This window comes from Acomys minous (genome assembly GCF_964271855.1).
Source record: "Acomys minous genome assembly, chromosome: 10".
NCBI lineage: Eukaryota > Metazoa > Chordata > Mammalia > Rodentia > Muridae > Acomys > Acomys minous.
The window spans coordinates 4,145,618-4,166,863 of NC_140491.1; the positions used below are offsets into that span (position 1 = coordinate 4,145,618).

General features: G+C 42.4%; 1 protein-coding gene across 1 annotated transcript in view; it reads right to left on the reverse strand.

The window, feature by feature from the left end:
- GRXCR1 (glutaredoxin and cysteine rich domain containing 1) overlaps positions 1–21,246 on the reverse strand; it is a 143,291-nt gene that overhangs the window by 47,725 nt on the left and 74,320 nt on the right. The gene's annotated exons all lie outside the window — the stretch shown is intronic.

Below are 21,246 nucleotides of genomic sequence, written 5' to 3' on the forward strand. Positions count from 1 at the left end.
GTAGCACAGTGTTCAAACTTAGACAGGAGGGGGAAAAAGAGTTATCCTTCCATATGGACTATTTAAAACTGAAAACGCACAAAATGATAGTAGGAAAATGAGGTAACCAACAGCAAAAGTAGATAGTCTCTACATTTTAAATTCAGATGCACAGATCGTAAGAGCTAAGCAGGTGCTCTTGGGTGAACGGATCCTCTTCACGTCCACAGTCACAGAAATGGAGAGGAAAGAGCCACTGTGCGCACTGCAGCCTTCAGAGGATGACCAAAGCTCTCCATTTTGTGATCATGCTAGGTTTTTTTTTTTCTCCTTTACGATTAGGCTCTCATTTCTCTCTTTATACTCACCTGATTGCTTGTGCTTGTACTTGTATACTTCTAGCACTGTGTTAAGTAGAGATAGGAAGGGAAAAAAAACACCTCCTCCTCCTCCTCTTCCTCCTCCTCCTCCACCTTCTCCTCCTCCTCCTCTTCCTCTTTCTCCTCCTTTTCTTCCCCTCCTCTTCCTCTTTCTCCTCCCCCTCCTCTTCCTCTTTCTCCTCCTCCTTCTTCTTCTCTCTTTTCTTCTTCTTGACTGATTTGTTAGCTTTAAATTTCTCAGGCATACCCTTGGTTATGATGACAACACTGCCGCCTTATTATTTTTTAGAAGCATTGTCATTAAGGTGTGTTGAACTGGATGAATATTAGGTTGGAAAGGATTTGCTATATGTGCCTGCTCCTCCTGAAAGACAACTTCGGTTTATACCCTTTAAAGATAACTATTTTTCTTCTTCACAGTCCTTAGAATAAGCAGACATAGTGCTATGCAAAAGCCATGTATCATGGTATGCAATCAACAGAGTCCCTTGGGAATATGGAGCTTACGGTGTGAAACAATAAAAGACCAGAAGTAATACATCAGAAGTCAATGCAACATTGCAGCTTGCTGGGCACGATGAGGAAAACACATAAGTAGCTAGAAGAGCATTGCACAGGGTCCCTTCTCTGCTTGCTTCAGAAGTCCACCTCTGACATTTGTGTTGAGGGTGAAACGATATGTTTAGATAAAAACTCACATGTGCACGGGGAACTCAGGGGAAAGCACCAGCTGCAAGTGAAATGGCATGGGAGAAATGTGGGGGGCTTGAACCACCCCAAATGTCAGTTCTTTTTTTTTTAAGATTTATTTATTGATTATGTATACAGTGTTCTTGCCTGCATGTACACCTGCACACCAGAAGAGGGCAACAGATCTCATTATAGATGGATGTGAGCCACCATGTGGTTGCTGGGAATTGAACTCAGGACCTTTGGAAGAGCAGACAGTGCTCTTAACCTGAGCCACCTCTCCAGCCCAAATGTCTGCTCTTAAAGCATGAAAAACAGAAAATTACATTGCTAAGCCCCTCTAGATACAGTTGAAGGGTTCATATCATGTCGTATTTTATGGCCACTTTAAATCTCAAGAGCCTTTGACCCAAGAGCATTTGTAAAGGATGATGCAAGTTGCGCTGAATCGTTTTTATGTATTGAAAAGGTAAATAGAGAAGAGCCGGTGACCCATTTGAATGAGATGAGCACCGCACAGACTTAGCCAGTGCTAATGGTAGCAGAATCTAAACAAATGGTTCGCGCAGAGTTATGTAGGCCATGCTCTGAATAATTACATTCAAGCTGACTGCCAGCTCCTTCTGTCTGAGAACACAGATGGAGTGAACATAGGATAAAGTGGGCTTAGGGAACATGGTTACATCTTACAGTAGGGTATTTGGTTTAGCTTAAAAGTGTACCTGCCTAGAGGTAGAAATATTTTTGCTGAGTTTTGAAGATATTTTTCAGTCTTATAATATGATTTTTAAATGATAATTTTGTTGGTAAAAATTGTCTACATTTGATTCATTTTTCTATCCCTCAACAGATTTGTCAAAGCATCTGGCCAGAAATCTAAAAATAGCTTCCCAGTGGCACACTGTCCCGTTTCTCCCTCACAGAGGGTTACCATGGGAATATCGTGAGGCTAGAGAGGACGGAAGTCCCTGGAGCAGTATAGACAAGGCACTGCTGTGCAGTCTCTTGGACCTCAAAGAGACCCAGAGAGTAACCAAGACAGGCCTCCCCTCCTTTGTGTGGGTCACAAAGATGAGCCTTGCAGATGCCTAGTGGCTTCCCCACAATCTACAGCAGATAAACAGCAAGGGGGCAGATGGCTATGAATGAAACTGAGGGCCTGGGTCAGCCTGTGTGCCCTGTCCACACTTTCCTGTGCGATAGCCAATGTGAAATAGTTAAGTATCTGCATTGCTGTTCATCTTTAGGCATTCAGAAGCCTCCATCCTACTGGATCAGGCCCTAGAATTAGCCCTCACGCATCCCATTCGGGGACCAGTGACATACAGGCTTGGCCCCTCACCCTGGAGCAAAGCCAGTGGACTGTTCGCAGAAGCCATCTGAGAGCATCTCAATTACAGCCAGAGTTGGATAGATTTCTCGGTACAGTCTTCTAGGCTTTGCTCAAGTACACCCCAAGACCTAAACGAATCCAGACCTAACAAACTCCAGGAATTCCAGTCTTCCGAAATCCAGTCTTAAAATAGCAACAACAACAATAATAGCAGTAGTAATAATAAGCTTAAAATGTCTTTGAATGTCAGCGGCAGACAGAATGCCAATAAATTCTCATTTATTTAATTCTCAGTGTAATTCACATGGTGGTACTGTCTACAGTCATGGGCCTACATTCAGAGAGGATCCTGATTAGGTGACAGAGTTAGATTCAACAACGTCAGCACGGGAGACCAGATAATCACCTTTCCAAAGTCTGGGTGTTCCCCAGCTCCCAACTGAGCCCCACTGAAGCCCAGCACCTCACTGTTGTGTTCTTTCCCTGTTCACCCCAAAGTTGCTACTAACTCACACTCTGCAGTTAGACAGACTCCACTGCCCATGAGGTAGACTGTGACTTAAAATCTTCTCTTCCTTACTAAATTACTTCCCATGGTAAGCAGCAAGTTATATCACACCAGGTGCGCTCGTGCGTGGGTACGTGCGTGCATGTGTGTGCGTGCGTGTGTGCATGCACTAGTGTGTGTGCACGAGCATTATCATTCATCTTTTTAAAAGACTCCTTTGAGATAAGTAAAGTGTGGTGATCTTCTGTTCTCCCGGTGAAAGCAAACAAGCAAAAAGAGATTGGCTTTGAGTTACACAGCACACCAGAAGGCAACCTGGGACCAGACCCAGATTTCTTGATGACCTGACAAGCCAGTCTGGAGATTTTAATCAGCAGGCAGGCAGTGGCGCAGGCCTGTGGCTTCCGAAAGTGGCAGAACATCCTCAGTCTGTTGCTTGCTCGCTTTCCCTCTCCATGAAGCTCTGCAAACACTTGTAGTTCAATGTACGTTAGGAGATGCATCGTAACGTGACGTTAAACAAGCAAGTTAACCACTCACCCTAATTCTCACTGTTGTTGGGTGAAAGGACTTGAAAACCCACTGTCCATCTGCACCAGGTTCCTCTGTCAGCTGAGACCCTGGATTGGCTTCCAGGCCCACCCTCTCCCTGCTCAGGTCCAAAGAGATGATGACTTTGTGCCCTGCATTTTCTTCCCTGCCCAAAACTATGTGATCAGTGGTGAAGGTGTAGAGGCTGAAGGAAACTTCTCCACATTCCTCTGCGAGACACAAATGGTTCATTTAAACATAGCAGTGTCTCCTGCTTCCTGTATCTTCAGTGCATCTCTGGAGACTACAAATGAGACTTCCTGTGCATTATTTTCACTATCATAAGTGATGATGAGGATATGACCCAGACTTAAAAGGTGAGAAAATCTAGGCCTGCCAATAAGCCTTAGGAGGCGGGGTAACTCTGAGGGAAAGGAGCAAGGTGGGATCTGGGTGTGTCCCCTTTCTGGAGGATGCTACCTTATGATCCTGAAAATGATAAACAACCAAAGAGAGCCACCGTTCTGGAACTGAGTGGCAAATTACGGCAGGATGCGGTTGTCGCTGGAACAATCCTGGAAATGCCTGCTTCTCCCTCCACTGTTCATCCTTGGTTAAATGTCACCACAACTGTCCCTCCTTACACCAGGGACAAAAACCTCTCTGTCCTCTTTCCTAACCTTTTCCTCTAAAGCAAGCAGGACTGTGGAATATTATACAGTTCACATTTATCTGCTCACTGCCAGGACCTACACATAAAATATAACCCTACTGAATCAGGGAGTTATATTTCTCCTAAGAACTAAGAACCCACAACACAACCTGGCACATAGTAGGTGCTCAATAACACTTTCTATAAGTTAGTTACATTTTGTTCATTTCTCTCTTAGAAGCGAAACAATCTTAGCTTAGACACTCAAACACTGTAAGACCCTGACTTGTAAAGCACAAGCCCTAAATTCTACCAATAATGATTTGTGAGGTGAGAGTTTTTGGCAAATAAAAAAATAATAATAATAACAAAATACCTGGTGCTTAATACACCCTCAGGGAAAAAAAAGTGTTTTCTTGAGAATCACATGCTGATACATCAGCTTCATCGCTATTTTATAAGCTAAAAGGCCACAAGTAGCGATGCGCACCTTTATACACTCCGATGGTGAGCTCTTACACTGCTGTGCAGAGACAGCAAACCAAATCCACTGAGCACAACTATTATTCATATTTGTTTTGGGCACACGGGAACAGTCAAGTCGGAAATATCGTATGTCACAAGAATCCTTCTTTTCCAAGTTCAGCGACCTGCTCTGTGACATGGACAAATGAGCAAGCACGTCGTGCAGGTGACTATTTCTGTAAAATATTTCTGTTCTGTTAATTTTCCAAGACTGTACAAGAAAAATGTTAATGAATTCCCGAGAAATTGTCTATTTGTTCAGATCAATTGCTGAACTCGCCTATTCATTAATTGGGAAGTCAATACCAAAATAAAAGGGCTTCAGAGAAAGCCCGGGAAGTATCGTATCTGACTGTGGATGAAGAAAGATGCCTCATTCCCCAAGCAGGACACTGGTGGGGGCGGGGCGGGCCTTGTAGCGCTGACATTCAGTGCTAAGGCAGCTAAGGCTTCAGGTAAAACCTGCCCTTTAGTCTTTTGAAAAACCGACGAATGTAGCAGCAGGAATAATTTGTTTCTCAGTCCAGAGCAGAGAAGGGAAGCTTGCCCCAGGCAGCCCTGTAGAGGACACTTGCCTCCTCACGTCACATTTCAGTTTACTCCTCCGCATCCAGAAAGTTGCACTTGCGGGCATTACCCACAACACCCTCTCTTTTCTGCTCATCACGTGGAATCTTACCTCATGCGTGCTTTCACATCTGAGCAAAACTAGACCGAACGGTTTAGTTATTTGAAGCAAACTTGTTGTCTTGTTTGTTTGCTTGTTTTTGAGACAAAGCCTCACTGTGTAGCTCCTCCTCCTTAGGCCTCTCAGTGCTGGATCTGGCCTCGAGCCAGCTTGCCCTAGTCAGACTTTTGTTTTACAGGCAAACGCTCTGCACTGAGAAGAAACCCAACCGGGCCATTGGCACTTAGTAGCTAGGATCATAGTGTTCTTGCCCACGGGATACCCAGGAAGCTGTTTAATCAAGTCCTGCCTCTGGGTTTGTATACGAGGATGTTTCTAGAGAAGATCTGCATCTCAATTTACATGAGATTACAAAAGAATGTGCTCAGACACCAGGAAGTCTGCGGAGGGCCCGAGCAAGGCAGAGCAAGGCTGAACCCGCCTCTCTACACCGCTACTTGACATCCACCCTCTCCCTCCTTTGTGTTAAAGATTTGCTTTCAACTGTATTGAGGTTTTCCTGGGTCTCCCACTTTCAAAATTCCAAGAGTAAGACTTCTCAACCCCCGTAACTCCAAAGCTAAGGCCACATAAAAACCCCTCGCTAGACTTAAACACCTCTCCGTACAGAGAGACAACGATTGCGTCTTACTTGTGGTTCTAATGCTGTGATAAAATACCGCGAGCAAAAACAATGCGGTAAAGAAAAGTTTTTTATTTCATCTTGTAGCTTGTATTCCATCATCCAGAGAAAGACCGGCCATGAACCTAAGTCAGGAACAACTCACACAGAGGCTGTGGGAGAGCGCCCCCTACTGCCTTACTCCTCATGGCGTGCGCAGCCGGCTACCTAGTGGAGGCATCTACCCAGCTGAGCATTCTACCTCCTAAATGACAAAACCCTAGCCGGCACAGACAGATGACGCACTCCTGGTCCTGTTTCTCTGGAGAGCTCTAATGGAGCAGTCACATGAACGTGGGAGACAGATGACTTTTCTAGGATTAAGGTTTCTCTTCTCTAATATGCGGGAACTGTAATGTCCTGTGTAAAATGTACCTAGACACACATTATTAATTGTAAACATTACAAGTGTGCCAGTGTCACTATCGCTCAATCCTATGCCCAAGGGAGAGACTTCTGTTTAAAACTAAAACCTCTTCTGGAAACAATGCTCCTCTAAAAGCCTCTCTGGCGACAAGAGCAATCTGGCCACCGTCGAGATATTTGCAAATACTATCTCCACAGATAAAACCTGTATCAAGGTAAGTGCCAAGACAATGGTATTCAGTAGTATCCAGCCCCAAAACCCTGGGCTTACAAAAACAAAAGCCAGGCAGCAAATCAACCCAGGGCATCATACAAGCAGAGATTTCTTTTTTTGTTTTTGTTTTGTTTTGTTTTTGTTTTTTCTTTTCTTTTAAATTTATTTATTCACTTTACATGCTGGTTGTACTCCCATCCTTCCTCACCTCCCAGTCCTTTTCCCCCCTCTCCCCCATGTCCTTTCCCCTAATCTCAGAAAAGGGGAGCCCCCCCCTTCTCATCAACCACAGTTCATCAAGTTGGATCAGAATGGAGTCTCCTCTTCCCCTGTGGCCTGGCAAGACAGTCCTGTCAGGGGGAAGTAATTGAAAAGCTGGCAAGAGAGTCTATGTCAGAGTGAGCCCCTGCTCTCCTTACTAGAGGACCCACATGAAGCCTGAGCTGCCCATCTGCTACACCTCTGTAGGGGCCCTAGGTCCAGTCTACGCAAAGTCCTTGGTTGGTGCCTCAGTCTCATCAGGCCACTCTGGGCCCTGGTCAGTTGGCTCTGTTGGTCTTCTTGTGGGGGGTCCTGTCACCTGCAGGTCTTTTCTCCTCCCCCCACCCCCGACCCCTGACTCTTTCATAGGGCTCACTATGCCTCGCCCAGTGTTTGGCTGTGAGTCTTAGCATCTGTTTTGAACGGGGTGGAGCTTCTCAGAGGACAACTCTGCTAGTCTCCTGTCTGGATGCATAGCAGAGTATCATTAATAGTGTCATGGGTGGGTCTTGGGTTGGGCCAGGCATTGGTTGGACATCCTTTCAATGCCTCTTCTATCTGCTCTATTTTTATCCCTGCACATCTTCTAAGGCAGCATAAATTTTGAATCAAAGATTTTGTTGGTGGGTTGGTGTTCCCGCCCTCTCTGCTAGGAGACTTGCCTAGTAGAGGGTGTCCTCTTCAGTCTCTATGACCCATGCTACTAGGAGCCTCTGCTAGAGTCCCTCCTACGTCCTCCCAGGGTCCCACCCTGACTTAGGTCTCCAGCTTGTCACAGAGATTGCCCCTCCCCCAGTCTCTCTGTTCTACAGGCCTTGTGTCCTCCACCTCCGCTGGCCCCAGGCCTGATCTCTACCCTCAGATCTCTCTGTGCTCCTCTCCTACCCTGTTCCTTCCCTCCAACCACTACTTCTGCCTGTTCTATTTCCCCTTCTGAGTGAGATTAAACATCCTCCCCTGTGACTTATCTTCTTTGGGTCTGTGCACTGTAGTATGCTATTCTTCCGTTGAGGGACATCTAGGTTGCTTCCAGACTCTGGCTATTACTAATGAAGCTGCTATGAACATAGAGGGGCAAGTGTCCCGGCTGTACGGCGAATCATCTTTGGGGAATATGCCCAGGGGTGGTATGGCTGTGTCTTGATATAGAACTGTTCCCAATTTTCTGAGAAAACACCAGATTGAAATTACAAAGAAGCTGTACAAGTTTGTGCTCCCACCAGCAATAGCAATGGAGGAGTGTTTCCCTTTCTCCACATCCTCACCAGCATGTGCTGTCGCTTGAGGTTTGTTTGTTTGTTTGTTTGTTTGTTTTTTAATCTTAGCCATTCTGATAGGTATAAGATGGAATTTCAGTCATTTTGATTTGCATTTCCCTGATGACTAAGGACATTGGGCATTTCTTTAAGTGCTTCTTGGCCATTCAAGATTCCTCAGTAAAGAATTCTCTATTTAGCTCTGTACCCCATTTTTTAATGGGTTATTTTGTTTGTTGGTATTTAATATCTTGAGTTCTTTATATGTGTTGGATATTACCTCTTTGTCCTATTTTGGATTGGTAAAGATCTTTTCCCAATATGTAGACTGTTGTCACATTCTTTTGGCACTATCCTTTGCCTTAAAGAAGCTTTTTAGCTTTGCAATAAAGAAGTCACATTTATTAATTGTTGATCTTGGAGCCTGAGCTGTTGCTGTTCTACTCAGGAAGTTGTCTCCTGTGCCAATGAGTTCAAGGCTCTTCCCCACTTTCTCTTCCAAATGATGTAGTGTGTCTAGTGTTATATTGAGGTCTTTGATCCACTTGGACGTGAGTTTTGTGCAGGGTGATGAACAGAGATTTCTTAAGGTCTATTTTCTTCTCATCCTTTGAAATGTGCAATTTGCAAGTCCAGAAGAAAACACTGGACAATGACATCAAAATAAATAGCTAGAATGTCCCACACTTACCATTTTCATAGCACCCTTCATCTTACTGTAAAAGACCCTTGTACTTTTACTTAAAATCAAAAGATTCCTTTCTTACATACACATACACACACACACACTCCCACTAGATAAATGAGAATGTCCTCAATTTTCCACATCAAGGAAAATGCTTCAATAACCAGGTAAATGTAACCAATTTCTTTCTGTGAGTTTGGCTGAGACAAGAGTCTACTTTTAAGGTCCGGGATACCTGCACCTCCTTTCAGCTCGTGCATTCATAAATTCCAGTGTGGTGAAGAGAAGGGCACTCAGCCCCTTTGGAATTCCCAGAATAGATTGAGAACTGAAAACAAAGCTAGTGAAAACTCAGAAGTTCAGAAAACTAGGCCTAGCCTTGGACAAATTCCTAATCCCCAGCCCTGGCTTGGACTTCTGTGTTTGACTCTTCCATCCTTTGGACTGCATGACTAATAATGATCCCAACTTCAACTAAATATACTCTGATATTAATATTCCACAGAGGAGAAGTAACTACAGGAGAGCATTATGGGAGATTAGAATTGTGTGTGATGAGTGTGTGTTTTAGGAGTTTGTAGTCCTTTAATGCTGTAAGACAAGTACTTTTAATATCTTAACTTCACAAGAGAACAGAGTCACAGAGTACTATGTCCTGCCTAAATGAACCTGGTATTTAATCCAAATAATAGAATTTATGACTTTATGTGAGTTTATTAACTGTTTATTGACTGTGACTGTTTTTATGTCCCATTTTATTTGGTAAGGAATAAGAAATCAGAGGGGCCAATACAGGATTTATGAATCATAAATTTTCATGGATAGAGGTTCTAAAATAGCATATTCATTAATTTCATTATAGCAAATAATTACAATCTTAATGTCCTTGAAAAGCAAACACTCACTATTTTACAAGGCCGGAGTCAAATGTCTCCCATGAGCAAATATCAAGTGTCAACAGGGCTGCAAGCCCTTCAAAGCCCTGCTTTGGTCCTCGAGGGCACCATATTCCTTGAATCATGGCCCTTCCTACCTCCTGCCCCCATCTTCAAAGCATGTGACCACAGTCTACACTTCATGGATTAGGACCCTTCTGCTCCCATTTTATAACCACATTGTGATCATAGTGGGTTCACTCAATAACCTAGGACTTTTTTTTTTATCACTTTAAGACCCCTAGTTTCATTAATGTTTTGACTGAAAGTGTAACTGAATCATAGTTTCTGATGACTATGAGACAGGTAACATTTGGAAGAAGGTACCCAGCCACCATCCATCTGCCTTCCACAAGCAGAAAGATACTTTCATAGGTGGTAGATATAGAAAAAAGATCAGATAGATGTGTGTGTGTGTGGTGTGTGTGTGTGTGTGTGTGTGTGTGTGTGTGTGTGTGTGTGTGAGAGAGAGAGAGAGAGAGAGAGAGAGAGAGAGAGAGAGAGAGAGAGAGACTGGTTGATTTTAAAGTACCAGGTCATAAGTACACAAATCAAAAGACTTCAAGTCACACAATGTTAAAGCACAGAAGAAACCTGGAGCTTACACAGCGCAGCTCAAGCAGATGTCCAGCAGGGTCAAGAACACTCAGACCTGTGGCTGCTGGCCTGGCAATCATCCTTGTTAGATATGTGTTTTCTTCCTTTGTTAAATACACACCTTAAAACTAAAACTTTAGTGCAAGTATAGAAAAGAAACACAAAACATCTTGTTCTTCTAAAACCTTCATAAAATCATCTGGGAGTAAGACTCTTCCTCAAGTGGTTACTTAAGAAACAGAAAAAAAAATTAAAAAGAAAATATATATAGGCACAAAGCAAGTGCCCTAAAGAGAAGATGGTGTTTCTTTGTCAACCTGGCATGATTCATCCCTTTTGTACTTTCCTCTGCCTCTTACTTTGCTTGCAATGTGCTTTGCCTCTAATTGCCAGAGACGCCTAGAAACTTGTTATGAAAGTTAGACACAAAGTATGACCAAGTATGGAAGATCTTTTCTATGGCAAAGGAAAATACAAACGAAAACAGTTAAATTTTCTACATTAGAATCCAGATGGTGGGGGCAGCACACCTTTCACACCAGCACTCGGGAAGCAGAGGCGGGTGAATCTCTGAGTTCAAGGCTACCTGGGTCTACAGAGTAAGTTCCATGTCAGCCAGGGCCACATAGAGAAACCCTGTCTCAAAAAACAAAACAAACAAACAAAATGCTTGCATTAGGGCTGAAGTTTGAAGCTGCCTGTGGACTCCAAATGATACCAGATAATGTTGTAGCTCAGCCTCAAAGGGAACAAACAAACAACCATAAAATTTCAAAAGTAGAAAAATGCTGCCTTTCCATCTCCTCTTAAATTTCCATAAATTAAATTGCTTCAATAAAAACACCTAAACTGTGGGTCCCATGCCAGCTAGGGGAGCTCTTTTCTTCTCTGGTTCCTGCTGTAGCATTTAGAATGATTGGCAGAATTGTATAAGAGGGCTTTGCCGTTCATTATTGTGGCTTCAAATGAGAAATGCACACAGGCATTTTTGAGCAAGACTGATCAGATCACAGCGACATTATTATAAGGAAGAAAATTATTTCCAGAAACTCTTCGCATCAGATCCTGCCTGGTTTGTTAATAGAAGCCTGGACAGAAGCTGATGGTTGGTGCCGGAGATTCAGCCGTGAGGAAACAGGCCTAACTAGATTAGCAAATGAAGCAGTCAGTGTTCACTAAGCGCTAGATTTCATTGCGAACAATTTTACCAGTAATCCAATCAACATGGGTGGGATACAAATCATGCCATTTAGTGAACCCTGTCTTCCAAGAATGTCAACTGGGTTCAATTCTTGCTATCTTTTTCACAACATTCCACAATATTTCTATTATTCGGTCTCATTGACAAGGAAAATGAAATTCTGGGATATTACTAGCTTTTTTGTGTCACAAAATGAAGAAATTTTTCCCATTGGTGTATAGACTGTTTGCCTTTAGTAGTCTTTTCTGGAATGTGTCTGTTCCGTCTCCATGTTTGGCAATAGTCACTCTCTCTTTTTTAAGCATCCTGGCTTCAGTGAGCTCTTGACTACACACATGCTGCCTTCTCTGACTCGATTTCAACCTTCTAAAGAATTCCAAAAGCTAACTGAAGGCTGGTGAACCTGAAATGGTTATTTTCAGCTCAGGCTCTCCTCCTGCAAGGACCTGAAGTCCAGCTAGAGTGTCTTCATCTGGATATATTCTCTGGAGGTTGAGTTCCAAAGCTAATAGCCTGTTGTTATTCACTGTCATCCTGTGCCAAACGCTTCCCACAGGATGCTCACCCTGAGCCACCCTGGTCCAAGCCATGTCTAGGAATCAAGACAACCTGTAGGTATCCCAACCTTTCTCCCCTTCTTTGGTAGTCCTAACTCAGGCACTGGGATTTCACACCTGGATTGTAAAAAGCCTCTTAACTGGACTCCCTGCTCACAGATAAGCCCTTTCTAATCCATTTCCCACAATTCTTATACACGTTTCATTTCATATGATTTTTTAGCAGGTTGGTGTGTGTGTGTGTGTGTGTGTGTGTGTGTGTGTGTGTGTGATATGATCAGGTTTTATGGAAGCTAGAAAAGGTGGTATCAAATCGCTCAGACATGGAGTTACAGGAAGTTGTGAGCCACCCAGCATGGGTACTGGGAACCCAACTCTAGACCTGCAGAGAAACAGGAAGTGCTCTTAAACATTAAGATCTCTCTTCAGCCCAGCAAATTTTCAGTTTGGTTTCAGTTTTGTAAAAAAAAAAAAAGATGAGCATGGGATTTCTTGACATAAGAGAATTGCTTCCTATAGCTTTGAGAATGAAATCCAAACACTTATACAAGAAACTTTCTTTATTCTGGCCCTTGCCCATTTCCTTCCCCTTGCTTCTTATAACTCTTTCACATATGCATTATTTATTTGATTAATATTTACACAGTTCTATGATCTAATGTTTATAGTTCTATATGCAATACTCTCCAGACCAACAAAACAGTCGCTGTTCTCCAAACTGTGCCAAATCCTTTAGTGGCTTGCCTTTCTTTAGGCATCTCTGAGGACTGGAACACACCTGCCTCCATTGCTCGCTTGATGTCTTTTTCTCTCAGTGGACAAGTGCAGGTCAAGAGCACTAGCCCCAAGATGCTCCCAGCCTTTCATTCTATGAGATATGATCAGTTCATCTTCTGCACTCCCAGTTCTGTATATAATAATCTTCCTAGAAAAGATGTCCACATGGGCTGGAGTGATGGCTTGGAGGTTAAAAGCACTGTCTGCTCTTCCAAAGGTCCCAAGTTCAATTCCCAGCAACCACATGGTGGCTTACAATCACCTGTAATGAAATCTGGTGTCTTCTTGTGGTGGGCAGGCACACATGTGGACAGAATATTGTATAGATAATAAATAAATCTTTAAAAAAAGAAAAAGAAAAGAGGTCCACACTGCTTATTTAATTTTGGGGGCCTAGAAATGTCTGGCACATGATCACAAACACTGCTGTGTTCTGCATCTTACTATTCTTCAAAATTCACACGTGAAAACCCAATTTTTAGTAACCAAGTTTGAGGTCTTTGAGAAATAATGAGATGACTGTCTGCACAACACAGGAGGGACGAAGAACTGGTTTGTGTTTCCTCCATGAAGGTACATGAAAATCCTCATCTAGACAGTTTCCTCCATGAAGGTACATCAAAATCCCCATCTAGACAGCGGCCTTCACCAAATGTTTTGACACCTTGTTCTCAGACTTCCAGGCCTTCAGAACCAAAAGAAACGGATGTTGTCTGGTTTAAAGTACTTTGTTTTAGCAAATCAAAGGTGAAAAGACACAGTGCATCTCCCAGAACATTCTGGGACATAATATAGCAAATATAAGAATAAGAGAAAGAAATATCTTCAAAATGCTTTCACACAAAAGAAAAAAAGCACTAATATTTCATTAACACGCATCACAGAAACTGTCATTTAAGGAGACATTTGTGATAGACTTTTTCTTTCCATTCTTATTAACTTTTGTTTTGTTTTGTTTTGTTTTGTTTTCTGAGACAAGGTTTCTCTGTGTAGCCTTGGCTGTCCTGTACTCACTTTGTAGACCAGGCTAGCTTCAAACTCACAGAGATCCACCTTCCTCTGCCTCCCACAGTGCTGGGATTACAGGCCTTTATTAACAATTTTTATCTATACATTTTCTCTTCTCATATCCAAAGTACAAACATAGTTGCTAGGGTAGGTTGACTATTCAAAACAGTTTTCATTATTACCATGTTGCTTTCATGAAACTGAAACTCCAGTGCCAGCCCTAAAGATTCCTTCTGGTTCTGTACTGCAGAACAGCCAGCCCAAGGCCTGAACATCAAGGTGCACTCAAAGCCACCAGAAGAATTCCTGAGGCTACATTTTTATCATTTTTGGTAACTTTTTAGATGACGAAAGATTAAATGATTGAAATTTAATGTTAAAATTAAGAAATGTTCTAGTTCTACTCAAGTAGATGATTTTTAAAACAAAGCAGTAGGCAGTAAGATGGTACAGTGGTGCCCAGAGGAAGGAGCAATGTGACGGGCTGCCACTGTCTCATTACAGGACAGAGAGCAGCATTATCCTGCACTAACATTTGGTTCAATGACTGTAGGTATTTGCATGCCTGAAGAAATTCCAGCCTTCTGCCCTCCTTGTCACCAATGTCCACTGGAAAACACCTGCTGAAATAGACTCTTAAAAGCCTCTAAGGAAAAAAAACTACACTCCAAAATAGTCAACATACAGTCCAACTTCTTCCTCCACAGCCAACCTCCAGCCAGATGTGGGAGGAGAAAGCATCTTTCTCTCTGGTTCTAATGAGACCATAAGCACGGAGGTTGTGGGGATGGTGCCCTGAACCAGCTGGGAAGGTGGAAAAGGAAGAAAGAAGCAGAAGTGAGAAGGAGAGAGGGTTGTGACACTGTTTCAACCCCCTTTCTCCATTCCCTGCCATGGTAGGCAGCTTATTTAAATCTGTTAACGATGTCATCTCTGTGTCACTTGTTTTGTCTTTTTTAATATATCAGCCATTGGTTATTTGAGAGTTCCATACATATACACAATGCTCATTGACCAAAGGCACCTCTCATTCTTGCAGCTAAGTCACCCCAGATCCACCTCTATCTTCCTCATCCCTTCCCAACTTCACACTTTTATTTATTTAACAACCCATCAGCTTCAGCTTATGTCACCCATCTAGGAATGGGTGTGAGGCTGTCCACTGATGTCTGGCCTGCCAGGGATGATGCTCCTAAAGACAACTGGCTTCTCCTTCCCCAGAAGTCATCACTGGTCAACAGCTTCTCACCTAGAGGCTTGGGAGTTCCTCCCCTCCCTGCGACACTGTTGGCTGGGTTTATCTTGTGCACTTCTTATACAGGTAGCCACGGATGCTGTGAGGTCATGAGCGCAGCAGTGTTTTTAGATCCAGAAGACACTGTTAGCCAACTCTTCCACAGTGGTCTCTGAGTCTTGCAAAGGGGGGTGTGGCACAGATGTCTTAGCTATGGCTAAGCACTCTACTAACATTTATTCACTGTGTTTTGACTAGTTGTGGGTTTTTGCATTAACTACCATCCATTGCACACACAGAAAGTTTCTCTGATAAGGTTTGAGAGTTATGCTAATTTACGTGTAGAGAGATAGAAATTTAGAGGTGGTTTGACACGATGTACATTTAGCAGAATAATGGTATTAAACTCATGCCTAGGGTTTATGAATTCCTGAGCTATTGATTATTTGAGAATTCCATCCTTATATACATGGTCAGATTTATAGTCCAGGCTTATGTTTTGTGCTATAAAGCAGGTCTTAATCCAACCAAAAGGGGGTTGGTTACTCCCACATCATTTGTTTCACTGTTGCACTCATGGCACGTCTTGCCACGATGGCCATTATTGTAACTCACAGGACTCCTAACTAAGTAATACCACTGACGACTACCACCACATGCCCAGCCAGCCTACTTAGCACCTACAGTACTGTGAAATCTAGACAGCAGTGTGGAAGCTTCCCAGTCAGTACCATACTGACTTATCTTTATCCTGTGGTCAAAGCATACGGAATAATGGAGACAGAGGTATAAGTGAAAGCATCCTGTAAGGATAGAACAGAAAATGAAATAAGGTGAGTGGTAGCTAAGAATAAGAATATTTGGAAAGAAAATTATGATATGGAAATCTACTATTTTATAACTTTCATACACATGATGCACACACACATATGTGTGTGTGTGTGTGTGTGTGTGTGTGTTACACAGAAGATAGTACTGCCCACAGAAGTCATAGGTGTAGGCTCAATTTTTTTAACCAATATATTTTTTAACAACTTAGTCACCGAGCATATGTCACTTATTAACCCGACTAACCAAAACAATAGGAAATGAGGATTAATGGACACAATATCAAAACCTTAAGGATATCAGTTCCGAGAAAAGATTCTCCTGGCACAATCTACAGGATTTCTTTTGTTGGAACCTAGAGTAACCAGAACCCAGAACCTCAGCAGGAGCCAGAGCCCCGAAGCCTTCCCTCGAGCAGTTCTCTCTAGGAGCATCTCAAAGTGCAGCGATAAACAGCCAAAACTATCCCAAGTCTCCAAAAAGCCCCCCTCCAGTTCTGGCTCATTTATATATCTCCTCCCAGAGTTTGTTCACAAGATCTTTTTAGCTGGCAACAATTAAGCTCCTGCATGAGGTGGTTGCTGTTCTAGTGAATTAACCTCACCTGTTCTCTCACAAGACCATTCTGATCCCGCACTTGGGATCCTAAAAAACAGGTTTATCTCTCCTTCACATAGGTTACCAAACAAGTACTCTAGTGCTAAATTAAGGATACTGCCCCTTGAATTGTTGGTCTGGTATATCCAGGAAATCCCCCCAAACAATGCAGATAATCACCCACCTTAGTGATAAGACATTAATGCTGTTTTGTCATCTTTTATTTTGTTGGGTTTTAATTTTTATGTTTCTGTTATAATTAGTTTATCATTGTTTATGCCACTGCATCAATATACTATAGTCCAGGTGGCTTTCAAACATCATAAACATACTTTTCCAGCGTTCCAGATGCAGGGAAGTCCCAGATCAGTAGCCCATAGATAGACCCTGTGACTAGTGAGGGCTCATGCCTCCTAGATGGTGGTGTTTATGTCCTAACAAGGCTCTCGGGGTAAAATAGCTACCCAAGGCCTCCTTCACAGAGAAAGGCACACACTAAACCTACTGTGAAAGAAAAGCAGAATGACACTATCGCCTTCTGAGGGCCCTGCCTCTTACTGCCATGATGCTGAGTGCCAGGTTCCAATAGATGAAACTTGAGGAGACATAAAGCTCAGATAACAGAGTTGGGGGCAAAAGCTCAGTCAATAAAACACTTGCCTTCAATCTTGATAACTTGAGTTTAGTCCCTAAAACTCATGTAAAACAAGCCAGGTGTAGTAGTGCACATTTGTAATCCAAACTCTGGAAAGAGAGGAAAAGAGAGAGAGAGAGAGAGAGAGAGAGAGAGAGAGAGAGAGAATCAGATCATATAACTAAACAAGAGACTGACTGATAGAATACCTAGAATTCTAGAAAAGTGAATAAACTTTACAAATTGATTTTGTTCTTCATAACTAAAAACAAACAAACAAACAAAAAAAACCCTAAAACAATCTTCCAGGAACTGTATTTTTTGAAAGAATTATAGCTACAGCAGTTTTCACATACTGAGGACATAAACGTATCTCTACACTCACATGTGACCAGGGTTTGAGTACAATGAGCTCAGGACCGATAGTTTCATTCCTCCCTCTTGGCTTCTGAGGGTCATGATATCAGGACTTCTGAACGTAGAGGAAGGAAGCCCACTCACTGCTCATCTTACTTGTACTTCTCTCCAGTCACATGACCCATAGCAGCTCTGTTCCACATTTATAAAATAAGTAAATTCTACCTACATGCTCACCTTATCCGCCGCCCACACAGCTTAAATAGGGTGGCACTCTGACATTTTGTTCAAAGTGACGTAAATAGCCACTACCATCACTAACACTCCTTGTAGCTTATTGCTTGAGTCTTTGATAACTTTCCCATAATTCCTTTCTGAATGGCTTGTCTACTTGATTACCTAATACCACCGTTTTTCCCCTGATTCCCAAGATCATTCTTCTGTTTTTTCTTTCTTTCCATCCATTTTGTAGTCTAATGATTGTTTCTCTTTTAATATCTTGCATAACTTTAAGCTTAGCAAGTCTAAAAACAAGCTTTTGCAAAATCCCATATTCCCTATGACCTACCCTCTTGACTCTGGACTGTTCTCTGCTGCTAAGGAGGAGGACACCTCCATCCTGTCTGCTGATGGTACCCAAGTCGTAGCCACACCCACAACCATAGCCACACCCACAGTCATAGCCACACCACAGTTGTAGCCACACCCACAACCATAGCCACACCCACAACCATAGCCACACCCGCAATCATAGCCACACCCACAGTCATAGGATATGCCCTGTGAATACTCTCTTCCTCCTGTCACAACATACAGCTCTCAGCTCTCATAGCTCCTACTGCCTGCTGCCTAGATTACTGTATCCTATTTTCCTTGTCTAATTTAAGTTTCTTCCCAGTATGTTATCTCTTTCCCACCAGTATCAGGATGATTTTCAAATGTCTTTTCTCTAAAATTTAAATATGTATATACATATAAGTGGCAATGAAAATTTTTCCTAACTCATAACAAATTTGTTATAAATTTGTTCTTGTCAATGCTTCATTAGTAATTTTTTAAAAAGCTGGCCACTATTCCTCGCCACATAAAATCCAAACTTCTTAACTTGGTTTATAAACTCCTTTATAACCCATCCCAAACTTCTTAATTTTCCTTACCTTTGTGACTCCAAATATGTTCTTATTGGATAAAATAGGGCTTTGTGCCTTACCACTATAGATACTGTGGATCAGATAACAAACCAGGGGGAATCTGGGAACTACCTTGTACATAGTTCGGTGTTCGGCAGCATCCCTGGCTATCCAGCAGAGGTCAATAGCAACAGCCTCATGGTAAAAGGCAGAATGTATTTGACAGCCTTGAAGAAAACATCTTTCCTATCTCGGTGCGTCTAAAATTCTGTATGTAAATCAATCTCCATCACATCTTGTCATTATCAACTTAAAACATCTACCTAGGCCTAAAAAATCTTAACCCCTAAACAACTAAGCTTCAGTGTAAAATTAAACTATCTGGTCTTCAACTCCATCAGAGACTTGAGAAGGAATAAACTTGTTTACCTGAATATGCTGGGAGTGCAGGTTAGTAGCTTTCCAAATGAGAAGATGACAGAGACAATTTCCTAACTGAATAGCCACCCAAAACTCTATAACGCTGGAGCATCTTCCCTTATAGATGGCCAAGGAAAATACAAACTCCTTAGTTGCATGAGTTACCAACAAAGAGTTACAATTCATGTTGGAACACAGATGTAAAGAGGAAACTTTTAGGTTATAGTCTTTACTTTCTACACTGAGTGGCCTTTTAAATCTATTCATACGTGGTTGTATGTTTTTGTCCTTGGCAAATATTGTTAAATGTCTATGAGTTTTATGAAATTAAAAAGCATTCGTCAGTCCAAAACAAAAATAACGACAACAACAACAACAAATACAACAACAAAGACAGAATGTGTCCAGACACTGGCAAATGCCCTCCAGGAGCAATTCTGCATCAGCTGAGAACCACTCACTGGAACTGTGTGTGGAAATGCATGAGCTGACAGACTATCTTGGGAAGGGATGTGTAGACACCCCAGGCCCTTGATGAGGCCTGCGCTCTTGTTCTCCACACATGCTTTCCCATGGCTTTGGCCATTTTGTTCCCTGAGTCATCATATGGGCGCTCATTAAGACAAGTGTCCAAGATCTGCTGTGGAGATTCTGACTCAGCCACTTCAGGATCGAGCTCAGGGCCTTATCTGTACCTCAAGTCCTTCCTGCGGAGGTTGTATATTTTTGAAGTTTGGGAATGAACCCTAAACTTGAAGCCAAAACACCTGAATTTCTTTCTGAAGATGAAAACAACTGATCATGGAGAACTGAAAGTCCAAGATTTCATTTCCACTGTATTTTCTTTATGCCTTTATATCCAACAGTCCCTTTTTGATAAGAACAGTAACCATTTATGAAGAAACAATAAATATCATCAGTCACTGTGCAAGTAATTTCCTGTGTTGTTGCAATCCTGTGATATGGCCTCAGTTTTTGAAAAAAAAAATGTAGAAGCTGAGATTCAGAGACATAAAGCAATTTTCTCTGGTTCATTTAGCTAACGTGTGGGAAAAGAGAATTGAATTTTGGTGCCTTTATCTCCCGAACCCAATAGTGGGATGCTGTACACACATTTGTCAAATCTCAGCCCTTCTATTAAAGACATTCTAGTTTCTTGCTTCCAATGACCCTCTCACAACCTCCTCTTCAATCTCTGCTGGTCTAACACGGTTCGATTACTATACAATGCTGAGGCTCATGTCCAAGACTTTACACACACGAGGCAGGTACCCCATCTCTAAACTACATAGCCAGCTGCTATGCCACAAATAATGCTCACTTATGTAACTGAGCATATTGTGCTGAGTCAAATTGTCAAAAATTTTAAGTTGTTATTAATTACTATTACTATTTGTTATGTATGCTTTTACTCCTAAAATAAAGCTGAGAATGGGAGAGAAGAAAGAGTGACTAAATGTCCCTCTAAAATTCCTGTAAGATACAGGACACACTGCTGTAGCTTCTGAGGAGGTGGTCCATGGGTCAGGGCATCAGCAATCCTGGATGGCTGACCCAGGCTTCACCATCACTGGGTCTGATACAGCATTTCCACCTCAGTAAAATGCTCCACGGGTTTCCAATACACAGTGCGGGCTACTAGTAATGAATTCTGAAGTTTCTCAGCCTTTTGGCTACAAAGCTGAACTTTCAAATATAAAGTTCCGTTTGGTTTGTGCCCTGTAGAAAATAAATGAACATTCTACAGGAAGTTTGCCTATTCCTGTGACTGTTGGGAGATGCAACCTGTCATATTGTCCTGCCCCCCCCCACCTCCGCCTCCTCTCTAGTGGAGACTTCCTAACTCAAACCTCCCACATTTGGGTACCCACACTCTCCTTTCTTGACTTTATTTTAAAGAAAATATGAAGCAACATAGCATGAGACCTTGCATTTTAAAAAAATGCAACTCACTTCACAAAATTCGTATTGGAACGAGACCTCATCGTGCTCAACATTTCCAGCTGAATATGTATCACGTTGCATCCAGTTTACCAGATACAAGACACTAAAATTGCCCAGTTTTACTGCCAGCTCTATTTTTATAAGAGTGATTTCATTGTTGTCACCACACCAGCTACTAGAATAACTCCCTGTGAAAAGATGTAGTCCAGCATCAGTAATGTTAGCTCTACTCCGTCTCTGGAAGGCGGAGCAAGGACAAGCTGTGAACTGAAACCCTCCTGAGAAGGCTGAGAGAGGA